Consider the following 18,658-nt stretch of genomic DNA (forward strand, 5'->3'; position numbering starts at 1 on the left):
GGGGAGGGGTAGTGGGAGGGCAATTTCTAGGTCGAAGAGAAGGAAGGTGATTGCTACTAGGAAGAATTTTATAGAAAAGGGTAGGTGGGCAGATCCTATAGGGTCGAATCCTCATTCGTAGGGGCTTGTTTTTTCTGCGTAGATGTTTAGTTGAGGAAGTCAGAAGGCAATAAGTACGAGCAGTGAGGCTAGTATTGTGTTTGTTAATAGGGTCAGTATTAGGTTTATTGTTCTTTTTCGGGGTGTACCGAAACTAACTGATTGGAAGTCAGTTGTACTAATTAATACTAAAAGGCCTATGAGCCTCATCAATAAATAGATACGTAAAGAAATAGTCATACAACATCTACAAAATGTCAGTATCAAGCAGCAGCTTCGAAGCCGAAGTGGTGGTTGGATGTGAAGTGGAATTTCAGTTGGCGTAGGAAACAATAAGAAAGGTGGATTCCAATGTAATCCACGGAAGCCTGTGGCTACGAAGAAAGTTGACCCACAGACCCTGTCTGAGATTGTAAAAGGGGTTTCATATATATATATATATATATATATATACACACACACACACACACACACATACCACATCTTCTTTATCCATTCATCTGTCAGTGGACACTTAGGTTGCTTCCATGTCTTGGCTATTGTAAATAGTGCTGCTATGAACATTGGGGTGCATGTATCTTTCCAAATTAGAGTTTTTTTCCGATATATGCCCAGGAGTGGGATTGCTGGGTCATATAGTGGCTCTATTTTTAGTTTTTTAAGGAACCTCCATACTGTTCTCTATAGTGGCTGTATCAATTTACATTCCCACCAACAGTGTAGGAGGGTTCCCGTTTCTCCACACCCTCTCCAGCATTTATGATTTGTGGTCTTTTTGATGATGGCCATTCTGACTAGTGTGAAGTGATGCCTCATTGTGGTTTTGATTTGCACTTCTCTAATAACTAGCAAGGTTGAGCACCTTTTCATGTGCCTGTTGGCCATCTGTATGTATTCTTTGGAGAAATGTCTACTTAGATCTTCTGTAGGTGGGCACAGTTTTGATTCCAAGTCCAGAAGGGACTAAGGGACTAAAGCCCTGTGGAAGCTGGGACTTATTCACCAGCTCCATGGCCTTCCTCCCAAGAGGGGCTGCGTCTGCCCAGAGAAGGGCCTTGAGTGGGCAGGCAGGCTGGGCCAGAATCCTGGCACTGCTATTTCCTTGCTTCCTGCATGACGTTAGGCTAATTATTTCTTTCTCCTGAAAATCAATTTTGTCTGCAAAATGAAGGTAATAAAACGTCCTTGTGTAGCATTGTCATGGGAATGAAAATGGAACATACTTTATAAGGATCCAAAGTGAAACACTTGAGAGCGTGACGGAGCGTTATTAGTAATTCCACAGGAGCCCGCCTAGCGGCACTGTCCCTGACAAAGTGGCACATGTGGTCTCCTTAATTAAAGGGCACATGCTAGGTGCTCAGTGAGTGGTAGGTCATTTCTATTGTTACATCTACTTAAGACAGGATTGCCAGATTAGTGAAGAAAGGTTGTGTCGCAGGGCCCAGCAGTAAGGTGAGAATTACGGGGTTAGGGATAAAGTAAATGTAGCCAAGATTCAATTCATGAATCACTGGGATTATTGCACACAATTAGCATGAAACACAGGTTAGTCAAAGTAGGGAGGAAAAGAGGGTGGGTAATAAACCAGTCCCAGGAGAAGTTTGGGAAGGAGGCGTCTAACACAGGCAGTGGTCTCTGGTCCAGCAACAGGTTTTGCGACAAGCGTGAATAGAAAGTCACCCTCTGGGGGCTTCCCTGGTGGCGCAGTGGTTGAGAGTCCTCCTGCCGATGCAGGGGACATGGGTTCGTGCCCCGGTCTGGGAAGATCCCACATGCCGCGGAGCGGCTGGGCCCGTGAGCCATGGCCGCTGAGCCTGCGCGTCCGGAGCCTGTGCTCCGCAACGGGAGTTGTTCCTCCTGCTCCAGTGAAGTTTTTCCAAGGACATTACCAAACAATTTCCTTATCTAAAGTAACAATTTATCACACGAAGACACCACAGTCCTATACTGGATGTTCCAAAACAACTAATAGGGAAGTTCGTGTTGGCCACTGCAATTCCATCTTGAATTACTTAACACAGCTTAAATCCTATGAGTTTCACACCAGATGAGTAGGAATCATGACATGAAAGAAATCACATCATAACACAGGGTCTGAAATATTGCCTGGAGCATACTTATAATAAAAAATTGTTCATCTGAAATTCAAATTTAACTGGTTATACTGCACCTTATCGGGCAACTCTTGTTTAAGAGCCTCAGGTCACAGGGGCTTAAGTTATACAAGTAAAAACTCTGTTACAGCCAATGCCATGAAGAGCGATTGCCTCTTAGAAACGAACTGTTGCATTGGTTCTTTTCTCCCAGCAGCCACTGGGGTTATTTTGGAGCTGGCTTTAGGAGAAGGGGGAAGAGAAACCAAATGAGGGTGAGGGGAATGGTGGAAGGTGATGGAAGGTCCAGAGAAACTGGAGGGAAGATGACCAAGATTTCCTGAGGAACAAATGGAGACAACCCTAGACCCTTTCAGGGTGTGGAGCTTTAAGAGATTAAGGAAAGAATGAGCCCTTTGGGGAAAAGATAAAGAGGAGTTTGGAAAGCTCAGCTGAGGTGATGAGTTGTACTTCCAGCGCCCTGAAGGCAGGAGGATGGTTACTGGTAACTGGTGTAAAGTTTCAGGTGTTGCCTATTTCAACTCTGACATTTTCGGTATGTTATCTACCCAGAATGTGCAGAGGAGATGATTAGCAGGGCTTTTTCTTCATTTGCTCTCTTTTTTACCTTAAAGGTGATTTGAGAGCTTTCTCTCTCCTGTTGGTGTGAGAAAAGACGGTAAGAGAAGGAGGGAGATGAACCATGGTCACTTACACACTGAGTGCTGCAGGCGCATGTGAGAATCAGTCCTGGGGCTGTGCTGCGGGCGGGAGTGGGTCTGGGAAGAGGTATCCACCGGCAAGGCCCGGGCTCCACAGTGGTCCTGTCTGACTCAGAGGGACACCTGCTTGTTGGTGGCGGGGCTCCCCCTGGACTCTGCAGAGCCAGGACTAATGTGAGCACTGAGGCTGTCATTTTTGCAGAAGGGCCCTGGGAAGACTGTCCTCTTGGCTGGCGCGTTGCCTTGGTGGGACATCAGCCCCTTTGGCCCTTCACTGATGGGCTCCCCCTCTTTGGGAGGGGGTGGTATATTTAAGGCAATTTAAGGAGTGATGCGAGGGATGCAAGCTATAGGTTTCTTTCTCACTACTGCCCACAGACATTCAGTCTGGGTTAAGCCCCTGCACACACACAAACACACACACACAGAGGCATCCCCTTTTTCTGGTTGTGAGAGGAGCAACTGAGAGCCTTTCCCCTTTCTAATCTGAGTCCTGGAGTGGGAGGGAGAGAATTCCACCACCAGTCCCTTCCTGAGATCAGACGGCTTGGTCGTATGGAGGTGACGCAGTAGAAAGAGGCTATTTGAAAAGCCTTTCTAGAAAGCAGAGCACAAGACAGCTGCAGGCTCTTACTCGGCTGTTTACCTCGCGGTCAGGAGAGAAGTTTGCTCCCAGCAATTGGGGTCAATTCCTTCTCTCTTTCCCCTTCCTCCCCATAACCCACACGAGGCCGTCCACATGCTCCCCTACAATCCAGCCAACCAAACCACACACTGGGACCAAGACATTGGAGAGAAGTGGAGGGTGGCACCGAAGGCAATCACCTGGCTCCCACCTTCCGCCCGCCTTTCTCCTCTATCGGATTCAGAGTTTTTCATTTGACAATCCCCTCACTCAGCTGGTTTCCACGTCAGCTCCTGTTCCCCAGGGACGTGGCTTCTTGCTCATTCTCACACACAACAAGGCAAACCTGAGAGAGGATTATCCAGTGAAAAGAAACTATGAAGCCAGTTAGGAGAAACGTGGGCAGAAGATGGGTGTCAGGTGTGTTCCCTCACGTCTGCCCTCCGCTTTTTCTCTCCAATATTTGGACTCCCGTGTGCGGTCCAGAACTAGAGTTAAATGTATTCAACAGAAAAAAAGAACTTCTTTATTCTGAGATTATGCCCTTCCTAATTTTTGGTGTTAAAAGTTCTTTTTTTCCCAGTGAAGGTCATAACGAATGATGATTTTAAAACTGTTCATAGTTAGCAATATGTTAGCAGATTCATGTCAGTCCCTGAAAACAATTTCTTTAAAATATTTTACGCTTACGGGGCTTCCCTGGTGGCGCAGTGGTTGAGAGTCCGCCTGCCGATGCAGGGGACACGGGTTTATGCCCCGGTCCGGGAAGATCCCACATGCCGCGGAGCGGCTGCGCCCGTGAGCCTGTTGCTCGGCAGCGGGAGAGGCCACAACAGCGAGAGGCCCGCATACCGCAAACAAAAACAAACAAAAACAAAACCAAAATATTTTACGCTTACACTTGAAATTCAGAAGTCTGGGAAGCACTGAGTTAGAACTTTGGCGCCCCAGGCAGCTAGGCCAGAGCAAAGCATTCACATTCAGGTACCCGACGTGGCACTCACAGGCACACTTCTGCCCTGCAGCATCCTTTCGTGACAGGCAGGGAAGTGACGGAGCAGACTCTTTCCGACATCATGGATTCTAGGGTAGAATAAATCTAACCGTTCACTGGTGTCCTTATTATATACCACAGAAACTGATGAGAAATTCAACATGCATTTTGGCGGCAAAATGTTGCCGTGTTTGAGAGTTACGTGTACAAAGCCGCTGAAATACATTCTCCACCAGATTCTGCGTTTAATTAGCCCTGTTGCTTTCTAATTTTGTTAAATTGAACAAATATACATTTGAAGCCTAACTGGACAAACATAGAATGAGGGGCTGTGGGAAAACTAGGAGTGGATCAAATGTGACTTCTGCCCTCCAAGAGGTTACAACCCAGTAGGCTGATAAGAAAATGACCAACTGTGCTAAAGGGAGGACAGTGGGGGAAAGGCATGAGATGACTCAGTCTCCGGGGGGTGGGGTGGGGAAAAGGGGAACAGTTCAGAGGAGGCAGAGGTCACAGTTGACAGGGGACCAGCAAAAGCATTATGAGAAAGGTGACATCTAGATGGACCAAACTATGTGAGCAATGTGGGAGCTGCAACTGTGTAATCACCCGAGTGTCCCTAGATCGTTGTACCCAGTAAGTGCTCAATAAATGTTTGAAGGATTAATTAAATAAGTATTGCTGGTGACATATGTGCTAGCTTAAATAAAGAGTTACTAAACACTATGTTTTTCTTGGGCTTAGAGCATTTGGGGAAAGCTCTTAGTTTAAGCAAGTTTTGGGGAAAGCTCTTAGTTTAAGCAAGTTTTATGTGTATATGCTAAGGGATGCTTTCTCCCATTTCAATTCAGTGGCTGCAGTACTTACTGTTCAGCACAAGAGGGAGCTGCTGCCCAGCTTACTTAACTAAAATAGTAGTATTTCTCTAGGTTTGCCCATTTTTCTCAAATTACAGTGTAATATATTGTGCCGCTTAACTACCCTCCCCCCAAATAGCCCACCAACCCCAAATTTCCTATCAATACAATAAAATTATTATCGATGGTGCATTATTTTCTGAAAAGAATTTCTCCTGTTACATGATGAGTAGGAAAAAATATATGAAAAAATATATTAAAATATATAAAATATATTTTAAAAGTTTTATAAACAAATACCTTAGACCAGGTGGACTGTTCTTCAGAGCCCTAAATAATCCAGGCTTCCCAGTAATGGGAGCTTTGCTTGTAAAAATGCTTTAGGACCTCATATGTGGGCAACAAATCTGAGATAACAGTCACTTCTACGTGCCCAAGGTTTCATGAGGATCAAAGTCTAGGAGAGGTGTTAGTTGAGTCCAGACCTTTGAACTTAGGATGTGCAATTTCTTTTGCAAGGAGCTACAAAGTGTAGATTACAAAGTAGCCAAAATTCAGGTGTGTCTTGAATAAGAACACCTGATATTTATAGTAATCAAAGTTTGGGGGAAAATTAGCAAATAATTGTGTATATGATTTCAAAGCATTTCTTAATTTACTAACGGATTCTTTACAGAATTTTTCCAATAGCAAGCTTCCTAGTACTGTACATTTATTTATTTATTTTTACATCTTTATTGTAGTATAACTGCTTTACAGTGGTGTGTTAGTTTCTGCTTTATAACAAAATGAATCAGTTATACATATACATATGTTCCCATATCTCTTCCCTCTTGCATCTCCCTCCCACCCTCCCTATCCCACCCCTCCAGGCCATCACAAAGCACCCAGCTGATCTCCCTGTGCTATGTGGCTGCTTCCCACTAGCTATCTACCTTACGTTTGGTAGTGTATACATGTCCATGCCTCTCTCTCGCTTTGTCACAGCTGACCCTTCCCCCTCCCCATATCCTCAAGTCCATTCTCTAGTAGGTCTGTGTCTTTATTCCTGTCTAACCCCTAGGTTCTTCATGACATTTTTTTCCTTAAATTTCATATATATGTGTTAGCATACGGTATTTGTCTTTCTCTTTCTGACTTACTTCACTCTGTATGACGGACTCTAGGTCTATCCACCTCATTACAAATAGCTCAATTTCATTTCTTTTTATGGCTGAGTAATATTCCATTGTGTATATGTGCCACATCTTCTTTATCCATTCATCCGATGATGAACACTTAGGTTGTTTCCATCTCCGGGCTATTGTAAATAGAGCTACAATGAACATTTTGGTACATGACTCTTTTTGAATTATGGTTTTCTCAGGGTATATGCCCAGTAGTGGGATTGCTGGGTCATATGGTAGTTCTATTTGTAGTTTTTTAAGGAACCTCCATACTGTTCTCCACAGTGGCTGTATCTATTTACATTCCCACCAACAGTGCAAGAGGGTTCCCTTTTCTCCACACCCTCTCCAGCATTTATTGTTTCTAAATTTTTTGATGATGGCCATTCTGACTGGTGTGAGATGATATCCCATTGTAGTTTTGATTTGCATTTCTCTAATGATTAATGATGTTGGGCATTCTTTCATGTGTTTGTTGGCAGTCTGTATATCTTCTTTGGAGAAATGTCTGTTTAGGTCTTCTGCCCATTTTTGGATTGGGTTGTTTGTTTTTTGTTCCTAGTACTGTACATTAAAAAAAATATATTTGAATTCCCCAAATCACATCTACATACTATTTTTCAGTGACATTGTTTCTGTCAAAGTGTGTGCTGCTATCTAAAAACAGCCCCTATAAATGACAGTGTATAGAACATTTAAATGTAGGAGGTAACATTATTAAGGTAAAAGGAGAGCAATGTGTTTTTAGTTACCTGAGAATGAATAATAGAAAGAGTTTAAAGTGAAAGAATACTTTGCCCAATTCATGAGCAAATTCAACCTATGTAAAGAAATCTGAATTTCATCTTAAAGAAAGAAAACAATCTCTCTGGTCTTCCCAGAACTATTTCATTATTTATGATTCTTTTGGGAACTGTAAGTCCCAGATTTCTGCTGTCACCAATGGCCACACTCTCCAATGTCTGAATGCCCGTGTTTGTACATCACCTTCTACCTGTACTGTTGTTCCATGCTCTTCACTCTTGAAGGGCAAGGACCAGGGCTTCTTGATTTTTGTGTCACTTACAAAGCCTAGCCCAGGGCCAGTGGTGGGCTCTTCATTCACGTTTAGAAAAAAATCACAGCCAAGGGTGACTGATAAATAAATAAAGGAGGAAGAAAATGGGCTCTTAATGCTTATGGGTTATGTGTTTGCTTATTTCTGGTTGATTGGTTGTTAAATCTTAATGCTTCAGTCAAGAGGTAGCAGGGGTGGTGAGGAGCATGGACTCAGGCATCTTGGGTTCAAATTACAGCTCAGCTGCTTCTAGCTGTGTCTTCTTTCTTTTTTTTTTTTGCGGTACGTGGGCCTCTCACTGTTGTGGCCTCTTCCTTTGCGGAGCACAGGCTCCGGACGCGCAGGCTCAGTGGCCATGGCTCACGGGCCCAGCCACTCCGCGACATGTGGGATCCTCCCGGACCGGGGCACAAACCCGTGTCCCCTGCATTGGCAGGCGGACTCTCAACCACTGCGCCACCAGGGAAGCCCTAGCTGTGTGTTCTTGAGTAAGATTCCTGTCCTTCCCATGTCTCAGTTTCTTATTCGGTAGCATGGGATGATGCCAATGCTGATATGAATCTTCCCACATAGGGTTTATTCTTTATAAAATGTGCAGAACAGTGTCGACATACAATAAAACTCTTAGTGATTATAAAATAGAATAATTATATTGACTGAGATGTAGTCAAAGTGTGCGTTGTTCATTAAAAGCCAAATAAAGCTTTAAAAAATGTAATGGAGATGGAGTGATGAAAATGTTCTGGAATTATATAGTGGTGATTGTTGCATAGCCTTGTATACTAAAATCCACTGAATTGTGTACTTTCAAATAGTGAATTTTATGGTATGTGAATTATATCTCAATTACAAAAATGTAATGGAGAAAAATTCAATTCAACAAATATTTATGGACACATAAATAGGTACTCAACCTTCTCCTGGGCTCAGTGGAGTATATAAAGCACTTTAAGACATAATCTTTGCTCTGGAGGGTATTGTTTAAGGAGCATCGGCACCTTCCCCAGCGTTCTGGAGGACATCACTCTCCACATTTCTTACACTGAGACTCAGAAGGGTTACGTAGCTCGCCCAAGGTCCCACAGGAAATATGGGTAGCAGGAACCCAGCTGCTTTCTTCAGGTAGGGACAGTCTTGTTGAGGACAGATGATTTACATCTATAGAGTAACTAGTGAAGCAAACATCACAGGAGGTCATCAGGCCCAATATGTGGGATAAGGAAAATCAAAAGGAGCAGCCAGTGGTAGGGAAGGTTTTCTGGAGGCAAAGGCCTTTAGAGGGGTCTTTATAAAAAGGGGAGATTTGTGCATGTGAGTCACAGTGGGAGTAGGCATCCGAGATGTGTAAGAAGTGCTTCCTGACCTGCTTTTCCTAGAATTATGCATATTCTCAGGCTGAAAGCCTCTTATAGTGATCATGGTAACAAACACGACATATGAGACATTCAGCTGACACAGCTGAAGCCATAGGCATTTGTTTGGACCAATGACACCAAGGGAGGATGTCAATGAGAGAACAGGAGGATCTAAACACAATTTAATTTGCTTGACTCACCACCCATTTGCTTCTTTCGTCATTTATTCAGTACTTTTTATTTTTTATTTTTGAGCACCTACCTGAGTAATATCTGAGAATATAAACAGAAATAAAATGCAATCTTTGCCTTTTGGGAAGATTCCAAGCTAGGAGTTGACATCAGACAGGTATACAAGAAAATAAAGTGATAATTCATATATAGCAAAGGGCTATAGAAAGGTGAATGGAAACACAGACTTAAAAACACTACGTTCAGCTGATGTTCAAAAAATAAAGATTGTTGAAGACGTTTGTTTTTCTGGCTAAAACGTATACTCTTGCAAAGTACCTTAACAGGGCCTTTCCCAGCTGATAGAAGGACAAGAAAGGCTTGGGAAAGAGGTACCCAGGGTTGGGAAGAGACAGGAGACCCCACCTCACTCTGCTCCTGTGAGCTCCCTGGCTGGTGGGTGGGCCACTTGCCCCAAAGTGGTTTTAAATGTAAAGTGGGACAATTTCTCTGCTCTACCTTTCCGAGTGACTTCCTGAGGGAAGATATGTTGGGACCTGGTTGGAGGTGGGAGCCAGGCCCCTTAAGGATAGGATTCATCTCCCCCAAGAGGAAAGCAGTTTCTCTATCTGGGCCTCACTTTCACCCAACCCTCACTCAGGGACTATTTTCAAGGATAAGAAAGGAGCAGTTTGTGATCTTAAAAAACAATACTTTTTATTGTGGTAAAATACACATGGCATAAAATTAATCATTTTAAGCAACTTTTAGTATACAATTCAGCAGCATCAATATGTTCACAAGGTTGTCCAACCATCACCACTCTCTATTTCCAGAACATTTTCATCATCCCAAACTGAAATTCTGTACCCCATTAAGCAATAACTTGCCCCTCCCCCCAGCCCCTGGTAACCATATTCTACTTTCTGTCTCTATGAATTTGACTACTCTAGGTATCTCATTTAAGTGCCATCATATAATATTTGTCCTTTTGCATCTGGCTTATTTCACTTAGCATAATGTTTTCAAGGTTTATCTCTGTTGTAGCGTGTGTCAGAATTTCATACCTTTTTAAGACTGAATACTATTCCATTGCATATGTGCATCATATTTTGTTTATCCATTCATCCACTGATGGACACTTGGCTTGTTTCCACCTTTTGACCATCGTGGATAACACTGCTCTGAACATTGGTGTACAAGTATCTGTTCGAGTTCCTGCTTTAAATTCCTTTGGGTTTATACCATCAAGTAAAATTGCTGGATCATATGGTAATTCTGTTTTGCTTTTGGGGGGACCACCAAACTGATTACCATAGTGGCTGCACCATTTTACATTCTCAATACCAGTGCACAAGGGTTTCAATTTCTTCACATCCTTATCAATAGCAACTGCAGAAGAATGTGGAAAGGATCCTGCCCTTGAGTTGAAAGAAGTCAAGTACCGTTTCTGGCTTTTCCTTTTTACTCCCTTCCCTTCCCAGCTCTGCTTTTTAATAAAATATTTATAGGGAAATAATTTTAGATTTACAGAAAATTGACAAAGATAGTAGTCTTAGTCTGTTTGGGCTGCTATAACAGAATAACATAGACTGGGTGAACAACAGAAATTTATTTCTCACAGTTCTGGAGGCTGGAAGTCCCAGATCAGGGTGCCAGCATGGTTGGGTTCTGGTGAGGATCCTTTTTAGAGTTGCCGACTAGACTTATCGCTGTGTCCTCACCTGGTGGAAAGGGCCAGTTAGCTCTCTGCAGCCTCTTAAACAAGGGCCTCTTAATCTCATTCATGGGAGCTCCGCCCTCATGACTAAGTACCTCCCAAAGACCTGACTCCCTAATACCACCATATTGGACACTGGAATTTCAGCTTCCCTGGTGGCGTAGTGGTTAAGAGTCCGCCTGCCGATGCAGGGGACCCGGGAAGATCCCACATGCCGCGGAGCGTCTGGGCCCGTGAGCCATGACCGCTGAGCCTGTGCGTCTGGAGCCTGTGCTCCGCAGCGGGAGAGGCCGCAACAGTGAGAGGCCTGCGTTATCGAAAAAAAAAAAAAAAATACAGTACAATATTATTAACTATAGTCACCATGCTGTACATTGCATCCCTGACTTATTTATTTTATAGCTGGAAGTTTGTACCTTTTGTCTCCCTCCACCCATTTTGTCCCCCTCCCCTCCAGTCCTCACCTCTGGCAACCACCAATCTGTTCTCTGAATCTATGAGCTTGGTTTTGGGTTTTTATTATAAATTATTATTATTATTTTTAAGATTCCGTATATAAATGAAATCATTCAATATTTGTCTTTCTCTGTCTGACTGATTTCACTTAGCAGAATGCCCTCAAGGGCCATCCATGTTGTCTCAAATGGCAAGATTTCATTCTTTTTTATGGCTGAATAATATTCTTCTCTCTCTCTCTCTCTGTGTGTGTGTGTGTGTGTGTGTGTGTGTGTGTGTGTGTGTGATATTTTCCTTTCTTTTTTTTTTTAAAGAAGATGTTGGGGGTAGGAGTTTATTAATTAATTTATTTATTTTTGCTGTGTTGGGTCTTCATTTCTGTGCGAGGGCTTTCTCTAGTTGTGGCAAGTGGGGGCCACTCTTCATTGTGGTGTGTGGGCCTCTCACTATTGAGGCCTTTCTTGTTGCAGAGCACAGGCTCCAGACACGCAGGCTCAGTAGTTGTGGCTCATGGGCCTAGTTGCTCCGTGGCATGTGGGATCCTCCCAGACCAGGGCTCGAACCCATTTCCCCCGCATTAGCAGGCAGATTCTCAATCACTGCACCGTCAGGGAAGCCCCTGTGTGATATTTTCTTTATTCATTCATCCATTGATGGATAGGTAGGTTGTTTCATATCTTGGCTATTGTAAATAATGCTGCACTGAATGTTGGGGTGCGTATAGCTTTTTGAGTTAGTGTTTTTGATTTATTTGGATATATTCCAAAAGTAGAACTGCTGGATCATAGGTTCTATTTTTAATTTTTTGAGGATCCCCCATACTGTTTTCCATAGTGACTGTGTTAATTTACATTCCCACCAGCAGTGCATGAGGGGCCCCTTTTTTCCTCATTCTCTTTAGCACTTGTTATTTCTTGTCCTTTTTTTAAATTGAAGTATAGTTGATGTACAATATGGTGTTAGTTTCAGGTGTACAGCAAAGCGATTCAGTTATATATGTGTGTGTGTGTGTGTGTGTGTGTGTGTATAAATATATATATATTTTAGATTCTTTTCCATTATAGGTTACTACAAGATACTGAATATAATTCCCTGTGCTATACAGTAAATCTTTTTACTGTTTATTTTATTTATCTATTTTATCAACTTTATATATAGTAGTTTAGTATAGTAGTTTGTATCTGTTAATCCCATACTCTCAATTTATCCCTCCCCCTCCCCTTTCCCCTTTGGTAACCATAAGTTTGTTTTCTATGTCTGTGAGTCTGTTTCTGTTTTGTAAATAAATTCATTTGTATCATTTTTTAGCTTCCACATATAAGTGATATTACATGATATTTGCCTTTCTCTGTCTGGCTTACTTCTCTCAGTATGATAATCCTAGGTCCATCCAGATTGCTGCAAATGGCAATATTTCATTCTTTTTTATGGCTGAGTAATATTCTATTATATTTATACCATATCTTTTTTTTTAATTTAAAAAAGCTTTTGCATTTAAAAAATATTTTCAAGTGTAGTTGATTTACAGTGTTGTGTTTTTTTTTTTTACATCTTTATTGGAGTATAATTGCTTTATAATGGTGTTAGTTTCTGCTTTATAACAAAGTGAATCAGTTATACATATGTTCCCATATCTCTTCCCTCTTGCGTCTCCCTCCCTCCCACCCTCCCTATCCCACCCCTCCAGGCCATCACAAAGCACCGAGCTGATCTCCCTGTGCTATGTGGCTGCTTCCCACTAGCTATCTACCTTACATTTGGTAGTGTATATATATGTCCATGCCTCTCTCTCGCTTTGTCACAGCTGACCCTTCCCCCTCCCCATATCCTCAAGTCCATTCTCTAGTAGGTCTGTGTCTTTATTCCTGTCTAACCCTTAGGTTCTTCATGACATTTTTTTCCCCTTATATTCCATATATATGTGTTAGCATACGGTACTTGTCTTTCTCTTTCTGACTTCACTCTGTATGACAGACTCTAGGTCTATCCACCTTATTACAAATAGCTCAATTTCGTTTCTTTTTATGGCTGAGTAATACTCCATTGTATATATGTGCCACATCTTTATCCATTCATCCGATGATGAACACTTAGGTTGTTTCCATCTCCGGGCTATTGTAAATAGAGCTACAATGAACATTTTGGTACATGACTCTTTTTGAATTATGGTTTTCTCAGGGTATATGCCCAGTAGTGGAATTGCTGGGTTAAATGGTAGTTCTATTTGTAGTTTTTTAAGGAACCTCCATACTGTTCTCCACAGTGGCTTTGTCAATTTACATTCCCACCAACAGTGCAAGAGGGTTCCCTTTTCTCCACACCCTCACCAGCATTTATTGTTTCTAGATTTTTTGATGATGGCCATTCTGACTGGTGTGAGATGATATCTCATTGTAGTTTTGATTTGCATTTCTCTAATGATTAATGAAGTTGAGCATTCTTTCATGTGTTTGTTGGCAGTCTGTATATCTTCTTTGGAGAAATGTCTATTTAGGTCTTCTGCTCATTTTTGGATTGGGTTGTTTGTTTTTTTGTTATTGAGCTGCATGAGCTGCTTATAAATTTTGGAGATTAATCCTTTGTCAGTTGCTTCATTTGCAAATATTTTCTCCCATTCTGAGGGTTGTCTTTTGGTCTTGTTTATGGTTTCCTTTGCTGTGCAAAAGCTTTGAAGTTTCATTAGGTCCCATTTGTTTATTTTTGTTTTTATTTCCATTGGGATAGGGAGGGTAGGATGGAGGGAGACGCAAGAGGGAAGAGATATGGGAACATATGTATATGTATAACTGATTCACTTTGTTATAAAGCAGAAACTAACACACCATTGTAAAGCAATTATACTCCAATAAAGATGTAAAAATAAATAAATATAAATAATTTTTTTTAAAAAAAGAAAGATTGATATGGAGTTGGGTATGGGAAGTGATCAGGTCAGGACCCATGCCTTAGCAGGGGGACACAGAAGAGGAGGGGGATATCACAGTCTTGCAGACCCTCCCTGGGGAGTGAGGGTTCTACCCACATATTGGGCACAGAAGATGAGTGCCCTTAGCTGATTTTTTTTTTAACATCTTTATTGGGGTATAATTGCTTTACAATGGTGTGTTAGTTTCTGCTTTATAACAAAGTGAATCAGTTATACATATACATATGTTCCCATATCTCTTCCCTCTTGCCTCTCCCTCCCTCCCACTCTCCATATCCCACCCCTCCAGGTGGTCACAAAGCACTGAGCTGATATCCCTGTGCCATGCGGCTGCTTCCCACTAGCTATCTACCTTACATTTGTTAGTGTATATATGTCCATGCCTCTCTCTCGCCCTGTCACAGCTCACCCTTCCCCCTTCCCATATCCTCAAGTCCGTTCTCCAGTAGGTCTGTGTCTTTATTCCTGTCTTACCCCTAGGTTCTTCATGACATTTTTTTTTCTTAAATTCCATATATATGTGTTACATACGGTATTTATCTTTCTCTTTCTGACTTACGTCATTCTGTATGACAGACTCTAGTCTATCCACCTCATTACAAATAGCTCAATTTCGTTTCATTTTATGGCTAAGTAATATTCCATTGTATATATATGCCATATCTTCTTTATCCATTCATCTGTCAATGGACACAGGTTGCTTCCATGTTTTGGCTATTGTAAATAGTGCTGCTGTGAACATTGGGGTACATGTATCTTTTTGAATTATAGTTTTGTCTGGATATATGCCCAAGAGTGGGATTGCTGGATCATATGGCAATTCTATGTTTAGTTTTTAAAATACTGTTCTCCATAGTGACTCCACCAATTTACATTCCCACCAACAGTGTAGGTGGGTGCCCTTTTCTCCACATTCTCTCTAATACTTGTTATTTCTTGTCTTTTTGATGATAGCCATTCTGACAGGTGTGAGGTGATGCCTCATTGTGGTTTTGATTCACATTTCCCTGACGATTAGTGATTGAGCATCTTTTCCTGTTGACCATCAGTATGTCTTCTTTGGGAAAATGTCTATTCAGGTCCTCTGCCCATTTTAAAATCAGATTGTTTTTTGCTATTGAGCTCTTTATATTTTGGGGATATTACCCCCTTTTCAGACACATGATTTGCACATGTTTTCTCCAATTCGGTCGGCAGCCTTTTCATTTTGTTGATGGTTTCCATTGCTGGGCAGCAGCTCAACAACTTTTTATTTGCTGAGACCCTTCTGACACTCTTCTCTCTGAGCCTCAGTTTTCTCACGTGTCCAATGAGAAAAATGATAACAGCAACCTCTACCCACAGGGTACAGTGAGGACTGAGTGGATAGAAGAAGTGAGAGTGTTTTGTGGGCTGTAAAGCTTCATGCCCACGGAAAGGATTATCATTGAAGCCTGCAGCCTCCCTCCTTTCACCAGCGGGCCTCCCTGCCTTGCATCAGGTCTTGTGCCTCTTGCTGACTGAGCTACCAAAGGCCGTCAGAAGGAGGCTCTGCCACCAGGCCTGCCCTGGCCAGAGGAGTCCTGGTGCTCCTGACCCCGTAGGTGGCACTGACCTGATTGAGGGCTCTGGCCTCTGGCAGGGCCTCTTCCCAGTGCTTCCTGTTTGTTTATAAAGCTCCTCCAGTTGCTGGCAGCTTGACACTTTGGGGGTGGAGAGAGCCTGGAGGTTACAGGCTCAGCTCTCTCCCTGGGCATTTGAGATGACCACTTGGGATATCCTCCGGCCACAGAGGGAGGGAGAAACCATGAGTTGGCTCAGCTGCCTTTTTTTTTTTTTTTTTTTTTTCCAAAAGGCTTTATTTGCTTCAGATTCTTAGAGGCAGTAAACACCCTTGCCTCAGAGCTATCCATGGTGCTTGACTCATACTCAGCCCGTCACTTCCAGTAATTGGTGCATTAGCTTTCCAACTATAGTACCACTCAGGATCTGCCCGTTGCGGAGCACAGGCTCCGGACGCGCAGGCTCAGTGGCCATGACTCATGGGCCCAGCCACTCTGCGGCATGTGGGATCTTCCCGGACCGGGGCACGAACCCGCATCCGCTGCATCTGCAGGCAGGCTCTCAACCACTGCGCCACCTGGGAAGCCCTCAGCTGCTTTTTAATTCTCTCCAGGTTGGGGTCGGGGAGGGGTGGTGGGCTGAGGGTGCAGGTGTGATATTCTGAGTCTGGTTTGAGAGATTGCAGGAGCTGAGCTCAGCATGCTCTCTCCACTCCTGGCTCCCTGTGGGGCTTCTTGGAAGGATCTCTCGTTTGCTCATGGCCACTCTCTCCCACATGGCTTCTTGGTTAGTGCTTGCAGTGGGTTGAACAGGGGTTCCAAAAGGTCCTAACCTCTGCTACCTGTGAATGTGACATTCTTTAGAAATAGGGTCTTTGTAGATGTAACCGAGTTGAGGATCTTGTGATCAGATCATCTTTTAGGCCCATCCTAAATCCAGTGACAGGTGTTTTTATGAGACATAAAAGGAGGCAACACAGAGGCAGAGGAGAAGGTCATTGAAGACAGACACAGAGATTGTAGTTATGCTGCCACAAGCCGAGGAACGACACAGGTTGCGGCAGCCACTACAAGCTAGGAGTGAGGCGTGGAGGCCATTCCACCTCAGAGCCTCCAGAGGGAACCAGCCTGTCAACACCTTGATTTTGGACTTCTGGCTTTGTCTTAGTCAGCCCTGGCTGTCATAACAAGGCACAACAGACTGGGTGGCTTAAACAACAGAAATTAATTTTATCACGGTTCTGGAGATTGGAAGTCTGAGCTCAGGGTGCCGGCATGGTTGGGTTCTGGTGAGGGCCTTCCTCCTGGCTTGCCAACTGCTGCCTTTTCACTGTGGCCTCACATGGAAGAGAGAATGACAGACAGCAAGCGCTCTGGTGTCTCTCCTTAAAAGGGTACTAATCCCATTATGAGGGCCCCATTTTCATGACCTCATCTAAACCTGAACTCCCCAAAGCCCCATCTTCAAATATCATCACACTGGGGGTTAGGGCTTCGACACATGAATTTGCAGGAGGGACACACAATTCAGTCCATAGCAGGCCTCCAGAACTGTAAGAGAATAACTTTCTGTTGTTTCAGGCCACCCAGTTTGTGGCAGTTTGTTATGGCAGCCTTAGGAAACTGAGACACTGGTCCTCCCCACTTCCCTAGGCACTCTCCTCAGTGAAACCACCAGCCCAAAAGAAGACTTACAGGCCTCAGCGGGGCCAAGGCAGGTAGCATGCTTGGGGAAAGCTGAGGGTGTGGATGAATGGTGTGACAGCGGCCTGGACTCTCTGGGTCCAGACTCAGTGCCCTGGGCAGCTGGGGGCTGTCATGGGTGCCTCTCGTCTTCGGCTATATCACAGAGGAGGGGGACCTGGCACTGTACTTGGTGGTGATTCATCAGCATGAGCTCTTCCTGTATCTCTTCCTAGGCTTGTGGCCTGGGCCTGCAAGATGAGCTGGGCCAAACAGCCCTGCACCCGGCAGCCATCCTGGGGAGACATCCAGGGTGCAGAAGTCCTATGTGGCAGAGGCACCAGGTTGCACAAGGTGGGGCCACACCGTGCCGCACCTGCTGTGCCACATCGCAGCTCCAGTGCCCACCTGGTGTGCAGAGGAGCTGCCCACGCCTGCCTCAGTCAGGGCCTGACCACACCCCAGCCCCAAATGCCTCAGTTGCTTTGTACCTGGAACCTACTTAGAGAAGCGGAGAGTAAGGAGGGTTGGAAACTGCAGCTCTGGTCTGAAAACTCTGAGGGCCACTGCCCACTCCACACTCCGTCATCCTCGAAGATGCAGAGATGGTCCAGCTGCTCCCAGGAGGTTGAGCTGACCTCAACAAACTAGAACCCATGTGAGGCCGGAGCCCCCTGCCCTCAGCAGTGGAGACCCAAGCAGTGGAGACTGGTGGGAGATTCTCCTGAGGGCAGGCTTGGGCCCTGCCGCCCCCAGGTACGCATGTGCACCTCCCGGGGCAGCCCTGCTCCTGCCCACCCGCTCCTTGCCTGGCTCTTTCGAGCATGGAACATCTGAGTCTGAGGAAAGGATGACAAGCCTAGCTTCTGCAGCAGCAGTAGTGACAGCCCCTGCGGGGGTGAGAGCGTGAGTCGAAAGGATAGATTGGATGGTCCAGCAGCGGGGGCAGGGTACACTGGCAGGTGGGAACAGAGAGAAGAGATATCAGGCAGAGCACTGAGACCGACCGTGGGCTGGAGCAATTGGAGAACTCAGGCAGCAGAGTGCAAGTGTCCTCACAGAGCAGTCAGCACAGACCTGGACAGGGGTGGTGGGAAGGACTTGGACGGTAGTGGTTGAGAATTAAAGCAATGGCAGAGGTAGAACTCAGGCGGAAGTGGAGACCATGGGTCATAGTGATTGGCAGCCAG

This window comes from Lipotes vexillifer, unplaced genomic scaffold (assembly GCF_000442215.2).
Source record: "Lipotes vexillifer unplaced genomic scaffold, Lipotes_vexillifer_v1.1 scaffold645, whole genome shotgun sequence".
In the NCBI taxonomy this organism is placed as follows: domain Eukaryota; kingdom Metazoa; phylum Chordata; class Mammalia; order Artiodactyla; family Lipotidae; genus Lipotes; species Lipotes vexillifer.